Source organism: Poecilia formosa, unplaced genomic scaffold, assembly GCF_000485575.1.
Source record: "Poecilia formosa unplaced genomic scaffold, Poecilia_formosa-5.1.2 Scaffold294, whole genome shotgun sequence".
Classification (NCBI taxonomy): Eukaryota; Metazoa; Chordata; class Actinopteri; order Cyprinodontiformes; family Poeciliidae; genus Poecilia; species Poecilia formosa.
Window position 1 is genome coordinate 72,958 of NW_006800233.1, and position 12,533 is coordinate 85,490.

Genomic DNA, 12,533 nt, shown 5'->3' on the forward strand with positions numbered 1-12,533 from the left:
CAGCTGCTGTGGTTCTCATTTGATCTGCGCTGTATCCAACAATTTAAACCCTTTGAAAAACGTGTTCCCCTCCTCGCCTGTGGTGGCACTGCACCAACAACCACTGAAGGAAACAACATGAAAACCTCTGAAGAAGACACTGAACACAACGTTCTTCTTTAAAAAAAATGTGAACAAAAAATAAAGTGGTGTCAGATTTTAGAGATTTTATGATTTCTCTTTTGTCTTTGGCAAAAGGCAATAAGCCATTTCTCCCGCTAGAGCGAGACACACACTTGTTGAATTTACCCAGAATGCCATGTGCTTCAGTCTGCTTCCTGCTTTTGGAGCAGTCTCCAGTCTGTGTGGCATTCCCATACGCATTCAAACTGCACCAGCGATCACTTAAACCTCTGATATACAAGGATACCAAGATCTAGGTTTGTATTTGGACTCAAATACAAACTTAGATCAAACCTGATGTGAACTATTTATGTTCACATCAAAGTTCGATTAGCATTCACACCTCCACAATTGAACCAGATTTTCTAGGCAAACAAGCTGGATTTTAATAAAGCGGTCTAAACATGGCTGTTGTAAATTCACCCTGATATTATTAGCTATTAGCTTTGCCTTGAAAGGCTTTGTTTTTAAATTGAATGAAATGCTGCCCACACCATCACACTTCCTCCACCAAAAGCTGTTTGGTACTGGCAGCTTTTCACAGACTCAACCCACAATCTCAATTTTACAAATGTGGCACCATTTAAAAGGAAATCAACAGACTTTCCAACGATATCATACCTACTGCCAAGAAGCACAGTTGCAAAAACATGAAAAACAAGCAACCAAACTAATGTTCTTCCTTTTCTTGCTTAGTTTATATTTACTGAGACAAATCTTGATGTATTTGATTCCTGCTGATACTTGCTGTAAAAACCAAGGTATCTTCAGGTTCCTTCAGGAAATGGCTGGTAGTCAACAGGAAAGTTTAATGGTTTTTATCTTCTCTGCCTTTTTGGTGTATCATATAGCTTCCAGTTCCTTCCACTGACTTATGCAGGTGGGAAATAGAACCATACAGGAGGAATTATATTTAGGCTGGGCAGAATTTCTTCACGTTTGGGTAGGAGAGAACGAGTACAGCTGCTTTCCAGCCGAAAAAAGCCCAAATTGATTATTTTCCTAAGGCAGAGAGAGGATAACGGCTAAGCTGGTGACCTCACCGAGGAATCTAACAGAGCTCTTTCTTTTCCACTTCACCGTCTTTCTCCTCCGCTTCCAATAATTCATTGATGGGCTACTCCACTTTGATGCCTTCGGATCAGAATAAATAGAAAAGCAAGGCGGGTACAGTATGGGAACGGGGATTGGACAGCCAGTTCTCAGATGTCCAATCCCCTGGAAAGCCAAGCCAAACATCTCATTAAATCTGAGCTGGAGCCATCTAGACAGAAAAGCTCAATTCTAACCATCCAACTTTAAGATGAAACACTTGCTCTTTATTGCACCAACACAGCATAATGAATCAGAGCGCCCCACTTCATTACTGGATTCACTAAAAAAAAAAAAAAAACTCCCACAATGCAGTTCATCTGCTGTTGGAAGCCCATTTGTAGCTGTTGCTTTTAATGAAAACTGGGCAGCAGTAATGCTGTGCTGTATGTTTCTACGTAAATGAAATTAGCTGGGGTTTTTTAGATTTTCTTTTTATTTATTCAACACAGGCAGATGAAAAAGAAAGACTGTGTGTTGAAGGGAAGGTATTGTGAATTATAATGTAGATCTAGTTAAATTTATACAGTGTCTATAAAAAGTATTCACTCTGTTAGATGTTTTAGTGTTTTTATTGTTTTTACAAATAAATCATGATGATAGCATCTTTGTAGAAATGCGGGAGCTGGAATACAAGTCTTATTTGTTTTTTTATTATTGTTGTTGTGTATCTTCATTTTTATTAATTTTTTTGTCTATGCTAAATAAGTAAAAGCAAATCAATCATGATTGACAGAATTTTGCTTTTTGACAAAAAAAGGTAACAAAAATTCTTTTAATTTTAAAGTGAAAACTGATTCATGTAAAAATGATGACAAATGAAAAAAAAAAAAATCAGTAAAATATATTACATTCATTGTGTGACTACCAGCACTGATTGACTGGGCCTCAGTAAAAAAAAAGGTCACTCAGTCCTAATTTAACAGGGTTGAAATATTTATATGTTCATTCATTTTATATTATATATTAATTAATTGTAATTTTTATTTTCAAACAACACCAAAGTTTGTTGATCATAATTTAAATTGAAAAGCAAAGACAATCCTAAGACATTCAAGAGGTTGAACGGTCTTGAAGTGGTTTTTAATTTAGTCCTGAAGTGGTTTTGCATTTGGTAAGAAAAAATAAAACAACAAAAAAGTTACCTTTATTCCAAAGAAGTGTGCCTAATAAAGTGGCCAGTGAGAGTCCCTGTAGTTTTAGTGTGACCTGAAGTTCTTGTAAAAACAGGAAGGAAACTGTTTGCCTCCTGCTGTCTCTGCTGTTGTTTACAGAGCACTGAGTCCCGTTTGAACAAGTCGTGACATTTCATCGTAGTCTCCGTTTTTTGGTGAAATTGCAACAGTGAAGCCTGTTTGTTGTGTCTGTCAAAAGAAGCTCTTCTTTATTTTCTTGTTCCTCACCTGGGTATGGAGAGCGCAGAATGCGAGAACGTCACCGGTTCCCCATGGGATACAGTTCCATCCAGCAAGCTTCTCCTCAATTTCAAATGGATACTGCGAGCGCTTACTGACAATCTGTGATTTGTTTTTTGGGAGACGAGAAAAGAATGTCAACAGAACAACTTTGACCTGACACAGAGAATGGCACTTTTCTCGTTTTAGATCCCTGATAGCAGGAATGTTTTAAAAATGCTGTCAGGTTTGTGATTGAAACCCTGGGATGGAAAGCCTAATGCAAAGGAATCCATAACATCTGGTCACATTGCAACTAGAAATCTTCATGTATTTTATGAAACTTTATGTAGTAGACCAAGACTACTCTAGCCTGGTAAAAACCAAGTTCTTGTTCTATGCTTTGCTTCGTTTGGAGATGTGGGGAGGGTCTGTTGAGAAATGACTGGACTGTGTTGAAATTTGAAATGACTGGATCTGATTTGACCCAAACGCTAATGTTTGGCCGTGACGTATGTAATGCTTCAACTCGATGTCAAAGGAAGCTAGGCTATAAAGCTTAAAGGAAAATGTGTTCAATTGTAAACAACCATCTCTCTCTCCGAAGAGAGAAGCCAAACAACAAACCTACTTTAACTGGTACTTAACCAGGTAAAGTAGAAAAAAATGCCATGAAATCACTGAGATTTTTTAAATGTGGAGCTTCAACATATAATTCTACTACAAACACCTTCACTGACTGGTAGCAGAGTAGATAGTTTGACTTCTGGTGGAGAAGCTTCTTTGTGTGAGTCAAAGCTGCTTCATTTCAAAATCAGGTGCAGCAGCACAGACTTTGTGAAGGCTCCCACTGTAAGGAACGCCATGCTTTCAAAGGTCAAAAGTGTTGATAGATTGTATCATCTGACACTGAACTGTCACACATGGATAAAGAAAAATCCAGGTGCATGTATTACAAGAGGAAATTTGAAATGCCAAAACATGCTACACATGGTGATGTGTTCAGGTGTTCATTGCTTTAGAATTTGCAGTAGTACCAACTCTTTAAAAGCAGAGGGGAACAGCTATCTGCATTTGTATTCCTACTGGATCTGTCACTGACCACATCCACTCAGGGCGGCTCTATTTTTCACACAGCATAGACTAATATTTACCTTCTAGCTATGATTCCTTTTGTTTAGGGTTAGGGGTTAGGGTGTTTATCGTTCTTTCAGAAAAACGGTAGATTACCGTTCTTTCGAAAGAACGGTAAACTACTGGCAGCTATATAGACGCCAGAAGTTTACCGTTCTTTCACAGTATCCATATCGTACTTGCATTGATTGTAATCTACTGTCAGGATTAATTACAGTACAGCTACTGTGCATTTACAGTAAACTTCTGGCGTCTATAGCTGCCAGTATTTGACTGTAAATTTACAGAATTGTTTCTTAGAGTGTAGAGTTCACCTATTAAAACAAATAGAAAAAGTTTCATGCAAAAAAATACTTCCAACTATTAAAAAAAATAATAATAAACTTTAAAACAGGTCAATTTGACCTGCAACATAACAGGAGGGTTATCAGCACAAGGAGTAACTTCATTTATTTGTTTCACAATTTAAAGAACGTAGGATGGGAACTCAACTCTCTTTGTGTCTGCTTCTGTTAGCTTTTAGTGCGCAAACAACAAATCTTCAAGCTATAAATAACTTCAGCTATTCATCAGTGGAATACGTTTCACAATTTTACGCCACATATCAGCGAGAGATATTCTGTCAGAATGGAGAAAAAAATAAATAAAAACTACGGACCGCAGCCAAGTCACGGAATAAATTGTACACAATTCATAAATATTTGCTAAAGTGAAGTTGAAACATTGTGGATGTGGGAGCTACCATCCTGGGTCTGCGCAGTAATGAGAGAGGAGAGCGCCATCAATATTTCGCTTCCACATCTCGACGTGAAACACGCTGAGATGTGGATCAATCTCTCGCTTCCCACCCCCTCAATATCATCGCCTGACACTTATAATTCTCGGTTTTCACGGCTCAGGCCATCCCTGAATAGTGCAGTGTGTGAAGGCTCAGGTAGATCCTCTTGCTGTGTGTGCGTGCGTGTGTGCGTGTGTGTGGACATGGCGTTAGGTGGGCATTTGCATGTGCAGCAGATGGTTGCTAAGCTACAGCACAGAGCATATAGCTCCTCTGTCAAAACCAATTTAACCCAAAGTTGGACTGCTGTCCCAAGAGGCAACAAACCCAGGTTTTTTTCTGCCTTCCTATGAAAATGAGACGTAAAACAGGAGTGAAGTGTTAGAAAATGGTAACAAGGGAACAACAGTTTCATTTGATGTCAGGATTAATCTGGAATTTGTTTCTTCCTCTGATAATCCCTCAGATTCCTACTTGGAAGCAACCTAAAATTTATTGAGGATATTCATCCATTTTCTGTACACCCTTGTCCCTTGTGGGATCGGGAGGGCTACTGGTGCCTATCTCCAGCTAACGTTCCGGGTAAGAGGCAGAGTACACCCTGGACAGGTCCCCAGTCTGTCACAGGGCAACACAGAGACAGACAGGACAAACAACCATGCACACACACACACACACACACACACACACGCACTCACACATCGGGACAATTTTGAGAGACCAATTAACCTAACAGTCATGTTTTTGGACTGTGGGAGGAAGCCGGAGTATTGAGGATATGCCTTTGAAATATTCAATTTAATGCAAAAAAAATCTGATTCACAAATGAATGTTTGGTCTTTTTTTTTTTATTTTGGTAATCCTAAATGATTTCCTGAACTTGACTCCACATATTTAAACAACAAGGTTGGAGTTATTAAGCTGGTCTTTAGTGAGGCATTTCAACTGTTGTTTTATGAGGGTTGAATGATCATGGGTGCACAAATTTACTGTCGATTTTTTTCTATTTCAGACAAAAATCCCTAAATATTGTGACGGATCGGATTGGTAGTTCCTGGATTGGTCTTGAGGTTCTGAAACGATTTCCTTTTCTATGAGGGTGAAACTTTGGGTGTGTTTTGGTAAAACAACCAATAAAAGTAAATGAAATCAAGCTGAAGTGTGTAGTTTCTTTGCTGAAGGAAATTTAACCAAACAATGACAGTAACAGACTGGAACTTGTGTATTGCATTGATTTGGTGTGGATTAAAGAAAGTCTTCAAGACAAACCTGTGGACCCAGTCTGGATTTTGCGTGTTTTTTAAAGGTGTAATTAAAAGCCCAAATTTGTTAAGACATTTAAGTCATCCAAATATCTAGCAGACATCACTAGTCATAGGATGAGCTGGTGTTTGAAAACTAAAGAGGGACTCCTGAATACCAGTAAGTGAAGAGTGGGTTATGAGTTAGATTTAACTGTAGCAAAGTGTTCCATCACAAAATATGTCATTTCCCCACATTTTGACACAGCAATGATTCCTGAGATTCCAATAATTCAGGGCCATCTGAAAACCTAACAGAGAAACATTTTGATCCTGCAAAAATCTCTCCTTTAATGTTGAAGTGTGAAATCATTTGTCAGGGTGTGTTTTCGTGTTCATCATGTGTCATGGTAATAACTCTCAGACCTTGACATTTTTATCGCTACTCTCCCGTAGTAAAGACGTCAGAAGCACCCCTGGTCTTTTTTTTTTTCTTTTTCAGAATTTATTTCCTCCATTGTAACAAAACATGTTCCAGGAGCCTTAAGAAACTTTTGTCTCCTAAGTTAAACGGCTGCTGACAGAACCTGAAAGACTCACTCTGTAAAAATGACTGATACGCTTAACAACACCGAGGGTAAAAAAAACCCATAATACAATGCTCTCAACTGCCAAAACAGCAGATGAATGACAATTAAGTCACTCTTCTTTTTTTTGCAGTAGATACCAACTTTCAGTTTTTGTCTCATATGTTCACAACAATCACACAAACTTTATGCGGCTTAGAGTGGAGATCTCTCCTTTACCACTTCTACGCAGTAGGGTTGGTGTGATTCTTATGCTCCCAATACACTTTACCCACAATGCAAGGGGACTGACCAGAGAAGCACTACTGAACAACTCCTACATTTGAACATGTAACCAGGTCAGACAGAAACATTAAAGCTGTGTTTTGTCGTGTCAGTTTGTTGTGGTCGGCTTGCTTTGCCTCAACAAAACACAGCAATGGAGTAAGCTTAGGTCAGTGAGGAGTTTTTATATGTTCTCTGGACATAGGCCTGTCACAATAGGCAATAAATCAATGATTATGATGAATGAAAACAAGCTCAATAATTTCCCTGATGTATCGTTATCTTTTCTCTTTACCAATAACTGGATGACTAAAGTCTTCAGTCTGGAGCTTTGGTCTCAACTAGGAAAATTTTGTTTAGAGATCCTTCATAATTAATTTTATTTGTTGTTTTTCTCATTTAGTTTATTTATTTTGGATATTTAGAATGTCTTTCCGTTCCATTTCATTTGCATTTAAACTTTATTGATCTTTGAGAATGTATTCTTGCCTTATTACTCCATTACCATTATATTTCTTAAAAATGGTCTCAAAACAACAATATCACCGTTTATTGCAAAACCTTATGGGATGATTTATCATGCAGCAAGATTCTGTGACAGGCCTAATCTGGATCATATCAACATTGATCTGAGGGTAAAGCTGCTACGATTTTAGTGACAGTGATGGTTTAAACTGTTTTTTTTCCCCTCTCTGGTTATTGGTCATCTTCCACAAGACCTGGCTGTAGACAAAGATGAAGATGAGACAGATTTGCTGGATGAGGATTCAGTATTCCCGTTTTGTCCAGACCGAGCACTGAAGGGAGAACAAAGACAACGAGCGGTCGGGCTGATGGAGGACACACCTGCTAACGTCCAGGATTTAAAGGACATCCAGGTTCCACAGCCGTCCTCCACAGCTTTACTCTGTTAGGAGTAATGTTATCCCTGATCCGATGTCACCAGTCTGCATCCATAATGGCTGTTTTCTATCATTTGACTCCGTGTGTTACTGCTCATGTGTTTATCGCCTCATGATTCACCGCTGACCCGTGCATTACCTTTCTCTAAGCCAGGCTGCAGCCCTCTGCAGCCCTCTGCTGAAGGCTTTTACAGCTAATGGACAAACGGATTGATGTGGTTTAAAGTGTTTTTCACATCAGCATTCTGCTATTGATCTGTGCTTTGCCTTTTAGCAGCTATTCATCAAAACGTGGGTGAAAATTTGTTTGAAGCACTAACACATAATCTCCTGACTCTTTCGGGTCTTTCATCTGTCGGGCCGCCGTTAATGAGGTAGGACGGCCAGTCGCAGTTTTGAATAATAATCACTTGTTTTTCTATGAACCTCCAAGGGGGCGGAGAAGAATACAAGAAGCAATAAACTGCTGCGTGGCTCCAGTCATTTAGTGGGGCGGCTGAAATCGCTCTCCATGTTCTCATTCATTTAATTATCCATGTATTGGAAAGCTTGTATGTGTGTACCCACAGGAGCCCCAAACTGCAGATGGAAAGAAAAAAAAAACTTGTTTGCTGAAAATCTAAATATAGGAACTAATTAAAAGACAGAAAGGAAAAAAAAAACCTGTCATGAAAAATCATGAGTTTCCAGACAGAAAACTGAGATTACCATCCAAGCAGGTGTACAGAAATTGCATTTTCTCCCCACCCGCCATATTATACAGAGCACAATTTTACACATAATTTATTTAAGCAAAAGGCTTCTTTCATGCTAACTCCACATTTGTGATGCGGAGCAAGACTAATCTCCCCAGCTTGCTAGAAAAATGAGATTTGTAACATGCAGGTGATGCTGTGAGAGCGTCTGTTTGAAGTGAAGCCGTCAGTCCATACTGTCAGCAGCTAACGGCAGCAAGCTAGCAACACACATCAGAGAAGAAGTTCTCATACCCCCATCCCGGGCATGATGACTGTTTATTTTAATGATGCATTTCAGTCTCTTTTTTTTAACAGTTGCATGATTCTGCAGCAAACAGTGTCAGTAAATCTGTAACCTGCAGTATGTAACTTTTCTAATAAAAAAAATATATGTATATATTTTTACATATTTGTTAAAATGATCATGTTGTGACGGTATAAAGTAAGATAAGTGAGCTCCTCTGCCTTCTGCAGTGATGATTTTAACAAAAAAGGAGCCTGATAAAATGTAATGTCTGTTGCACTGGGCTGCACAGTGGCAGAGCCCAGAGCAACAGACACTGGGCTGTTGCACAGTGTTTGGGCTGCACAGTGGTGCAGTTGGTAGTTGCCAGTATTGGTGAATTATTCATTATCTGAACGATTGGAACAATTAAAGTCAATACATCCTAAAAGGGCTGCACAGTGGTGCAGTTGGTAACACTGTTGCCTTGCAGGAAGAAGGTTCTGGGTTTGCATGTTCTCCCTGCACATGCGTGGGTTTTTCCGGGTACTCTGGCTTCCTCCCACAGTCCAAAACCATGACTGTCAGGATAATTGGCCTCTCCAAATTCTCCCTAGGTGTGAGTGTGAGTGCATGGCTGTTTGTCTCTGTGTTGCCCTGCGACGGAACGTTAGGTGGTGATAGCGACCTAGTGGGGTCGCCAGCAGACCCCACTAGGAACAAGGGTGTACAGAAAATGGATGGATGATCTGTTGCGCTGTAGAAAGAAATTAGTTGAACCAATTTAATTGGTAACAAGTAATTCAATTAAGCTTATCCAACTCAATTTATTAAGTTTGACCAAGTCAGGTCATGTCTCTCCAACTCAATTTATTAAGTTTATCCAACTCAACATGTTATGATCATCTAACTCAGTTCATTATGTTTTTTTTTTGTTGTTTTTTTTTTAACTGAATTCATTGTGTGTTTAAAATGACAAATTTAAATGACAAATTTAAGTCACTCTTAGTCAAATCATTTAGTTTACTTCAAATAAGGAATGAAACTAATATTTTTTTTTTTTTTTTACCAGGGTTTTTTGGTTCAAATAACCTTAATTTGAGAGTAGTTAGACAGGAAAGTGGGTAATGACAGAGAGGGAAGAGATGAAGCAAAGGTCTTCAGACTGGATTTGAATTTCACAATGGCCTCATTGAGGACTGATGTCTCCTTATGTGAGTTGCTCTTAACCTCTGCTCCACCACAACACACTGGTTGGTACAGGATCTGTCCGTAGTGAAGCTTGTGTCATGACATCAGACGTAGAATACAAACTTAATTGTTTCAAGTAAAGTCAAAGTAAAAAGTTCCTTTAAGTTAATTAAGTTGTTAGTAACTTTTAAATTAATTGAACACAAACAAGTAAGTAGTCATCACTGAACCAAATGAATTAAGTAAGATTAATGTAAATAAGTCCATAAAATGAACTACAGCCAGACACTTTTTAGAGCATCTTGGTTTTCACAATTGTTATGTGTTTATATTGTTTTTTTATATATATATTTTAATGCCTATGTGTCCTATTCAAATCAACTTGATTGATTGATTGATTGATTGATTGATTGATTGATTGATTGATTGATTGATTGATCTGTTCAGAGAACGTCTCTCCACTGTTCAATAGTCCAGTGGCTTTACATCGTAAATTCAACACTTTGCGTTACATTAGCTCAGTTCTCTGCTCTCTGTCCTTAGACTGACCTGAAGGTCACCCGGACGTTTGGAGATCTGTAACTATTGGCTGTGTGGAAAGCGGGTGACCTCTGTGTTCTGTACGCCTCAGCACCGGCTGACCCTGCTGTGTGACTGGAGATGGAAACCGTCCATTTTAAAGGAAATGGACTCATTCTGCCAAAATACAGTGGATAAATGGGCAGCGTGAGAACCGTGTTGAAGTTAAAGAAAAAACTATGTGACCTGATAAGAGACATTTATGCAAATATCAGTGATAGCCGATCAACAAAAACTTTAGTTTTTCCTTATGTTTTTGTTAGAAGTCACTTGCCAATTATATTATTATTCCACCCTGGAAAATAACTACTCATATATTTTTGATGAAGATGACAGCTGTATGTAAACTTCTGACTGGGTTTATATTATATAATAAAGTTGAAGAATTTTGTGTTGCTTTGGACTTGGCCTTTCATCTGCCTAATTAGAAGAAACATCGCCGATTTATTTCACCGGCCCTTTGACCTTGACCTTAATCTCAGGTCCGTTTTCATCGTTAATAGCAGACCGATTCCCTGCAACTCGAATGTGCTGGCGCATTAATCTGACTGGGCAGAAATGCCAGTTTGAGGTCACATTACTCAGTTTTTTTTTCTCTCGCCCTCTTAGCTCAGCCCTAAATTAGCTTAAAGGCTCCGTGGAGCCTTCTGCAAAATGAGAGCATTTGTGCGTTACAGTTTTCAATGAAAGGTTTTTGGAGCATACCCAGTGAGGAGCAGACCTCGTCTTTATTTAGCAGAGATATAAATAGATCGCTGCCTCTGAATTAGCTGCTTCCATCTCAGTCTGGTTGCAGTCTTGTCTTTTTTTTTTTTTTTTTTTTTTTTTTGCTTCCACCAAATGTTTGCTGACTCTTTTACTCGCTTTTATTCTGTTAGTCATGCTGATCTCCTGCAGTCTTGACAATTTAACGTGAGTCAAATACACATGCTCAGGATAGCAGGAGCTAAGTAAAGCAACTGATAATATGATGCCCATAAGAGGAATGTTGGTCCTCCTATGATCTCCTTGGTGAGTGGAGAATGTGGAGAAATTGTGCAGCACATGGAAAGTTTCAGTGATTTATGGAGCTGAGGAGATGGGGTGTGTGGGGGTACTTGTGTTTGCAACACACAGACAGCCTCATATTTCTGGAACCAGCATACTTTGTTATGGCTATAGGAGTGCATTAATAATAACAGCATATTGTTGAGATTGGTTTGGGGAGGGGCTGACTGTTTTTCTCTTTTTTTACAGTGACCTGGAAATCAATGTCTAGTTCAAACCAGCTCATCACACCCAAACACACTTAAAAAAAAAGTTTCTAATTGTTATTATGTAAAATACTCAAGTCTCGAAATATGGAGATGTTGGGAGTCCATCAATTCGGCACAAGGAGATGAGTTTAGTGAACTTGGTAATAACGCCACCCACCTATGGAGAGCTTTGTCCAATATATGTTTTTGAGAAATTAATTGGAGTCTATGGCAGCTATACCAAGGAAGTGACGTAGAGCCACCAAACTTGGTGGGCATTTGGAGAAGCACTAATGGAAGCTACATGGCAAATTTGGTCCATTGATGACTTTCGGAGCCTTTTCAAGTGACCATTTTTTTTCAATTAATGGGTAGACAGTGGCAGCTATAAGAAATATGTTGTTTCCTTTTCAAATTGTTCTTGACTAACGGTCCAAAACACACCCATCCCAGCTCGTTTACCAATGTTCTGAATAATGTCGTCAACCTTCAAACCATACCTGTCATAAACTTGTGAGAAATTGTTTGAATTCTTCAATAATGAAATTGGTGCCCTTAGGAACTCCACAAGTCCTCCCTGTCCTGATCAATACATGTGATCAGAGGTTGTGTCCCAGCTGCATTCCAGCATGATGTGGTGCAGCCTCTTATTAAAAGATCTAATCTAAACCCAACCACTGTAACAAATTTCAGACATAAGAAAAGTCGTCATTCTTGAGTCACCTGATGGTTTTTACTGTACACTGAATTTGTCTTTGAGGAACCTTGAGTTTAAAATGTTCCACATCGATCATACATTTCAAACAAACTGAAGATTCTGTATCCACCATTGTTTCTCAAAGACTCAAACTTTCCATCATGATTACATAACTATAATCATCTTTAGGCATAAGGGATGATTTCATCAAGTACTTAGCTATTTGTTATTCATATTCATTTGTGATAAGACAATGAAATTACTCACAACAGCCAAGCCTGGTGGGAATGTAGGAAACCTCCCAACAAGTTTGATAC

At 38.8% G+C, this 12,533-nt stretch overlaps 1 long non-coding RNA gene across 1 annotated transcript; it reads left to right on the top strand.

The window, feature by feature from the left end:
- The first annotated feature begins 7,353 nt into the window (after positions 1–7,353).
- LOC107838675 (uncharacterized) lies at positions 7,354–10,681 on the top strand. The gene is made up of 2 exons (XR_001664759.1): positions 7,354–7,530; positions 10,249–10,681. It is a non-coding gene; the product is annotated as an uncharacterized LOC107838675 (long non-coding RNA).
- Positions 10,682–12,533: the final 1,852 nt, after the last annotated feature.